The sequence below is a fragment of the Ptychodera flava genome, chromosome 4, assembly GCF_041260155.1.
Source record: "Ptychodera flava strain L36383 chromosome 4, AS_Pfla_20210202, whole genome shotgun sequence".
In the NCBI taxonomy this organism is placed as follows: domain Eukaryota; kingdom Metazoa; phylum Hemichordata; class Enteropneusta; family Ptychoderidae; genus Ptychodera; species Ptychodera flava.
In genome coordinates, this window is record NC_091931.1 from 43200083 (window position 1) to 43202063 (window position 1981).

Below are 1981 nucleotides of genomic sequence, written 5' to 3' on the forward strand. Positions count from 1 at the left end.
AGTCAAAATAAGTGACCTCTCTACCCATAACACCATAAAAATTATGTCCTCCCCCTTTTAAGATGACAAAAAATTCATGACCCCTCCCCGATTACTTGAGTAAAGACTGCACACACAAACATCTCTGAAGGGGAGAGCGACATAATCCAAAAATGATTCTGAAAGTTTTTCAAATGACTCCCAAACAAACACACAATATGCTAACGTTGAAATTTCCCCTTATGACTTGCTACAATCCACCTTAAAGGGATTGGACAGATATTACAGTTGGGCTGTAATCTTTTTGCGCAAACTTTTAACATTTGGCTACATTTTTGATTATTCATTTAAATGTACTTTGCTTGGAGTGGCAGGTAAAAAGTTTGTGTGTACAAAAAATTGATAATTGTTGATTCAGTATACATGGTAGTCTATGCGAACACTGCACAATAAATTTTCAATACAAAACTAGCAATATCTATGAGAAAACTATGATATTTTTTACTACATCCGTGCTTTAATAGGTGTTTGGCAATTGATACAAATGAACTTGACTCAAATAGGGTATTTGAAAGTTCAGATGCGGGCAACAATTATGATATTGGAATTTCATGTAAAAGTATTATTTCACTTTTCATGGTTGTCTACAGTACATTGTAACTGTGAAATATTTCCCTGACAAAACTTGCTATATTTCTAATATGTAAGTAATAGGCATTGTTCATTGCCCTCAGTGAACTCGACTTACAAGAACATAAGCCTCAGAGTTGTCAAGTCAAGATGTTCATGTGACAGACAATTACACCTTTGTTCAGATTTACAGTTAAATGACTTTAGAGAATGAAATCATGCAGCGAACCATTTTTACTTCCCAGAATATTTATGAACACTGAAAACTGCTTTTTGACGGGACGGATACTTATGAAAAAAAGTGACCCCCACTGTACTATTTGAAAAATACATGACATCCCCCCCCACCTTGTAGTTTTCAAATTTAAGGTGACATCCCTGGATTTTGCCGGCCCGACCCCAGCCATAATAACTGAATACTCCCTTATATCCCAGACAAGGGGTTGTCTGTGCTTAATACATGTACAGTCAAGATATCTTTGTGTGCCAAACACTGAAACTCCAAACTTAAATGACAAGCGCTATTGAAACATCACTAAATTTGGTCATAATCAATGTGGATCTCAACATGCTTGAAGAAGCAGAACAAGACATTGTAGTTGACATTATTAAATATAAAAGTAAAAATCATCAACAATTGCAGCTAATGGACCTTTCAACAGTAAAAGTTACTTTACCTGCACTGGGTGTCCAGATGCACCATCGCCGTTTCCACTGATAGTCATGAGTACTCTTTCTGTAACGAACAAAAATTTGAACCTTCGGTTTTGACAAACACTCCACTAAAGGGGCTCGGTAATTACTTAAAGTGCACAGCAAAGGAAAGTATCGCCTTAAGGGAGGAAGGGGGCTCCAGCGATACAGCGATATTTTGATAACCATAAACCGATTTAACACCAAAATTTGACCTTTAAAGTTCAAAGTCTGCAGACGGTATATCACATGTGCTACAGATTCTATCAGCTAGAGCAAATGATCATTTCCATGAAAGCATCCCTTGAAAATCACATTCATTAATTGTTCATTGAAGGTAACGGCTTGAAATCAGCTAAGACGTAAACACGTAATGATGTTCGCCCTGATCAAGCCAATTTCTTTTAAATATGACACGAAACTAGTCATAAATCGTTTTTATTCAAGGTAATACAACATTACCAGGTCCATGGGACGTTTGTCATTTACAAAGTTAAGTAGAACCATCCTAAACTTAATAATAGTTAGTGGTGGTGGTACCAGGTGTCCCGAATGGGTAAGCGTACCCTGATAGTATGCTACACCTGTCAGGATTGGTCCTAAAATTGTCTAAATTGTGATACAATACGTATCAAGTGAAACATACGAGCCAATGAGTTTACATACAACTAAGCAGCAA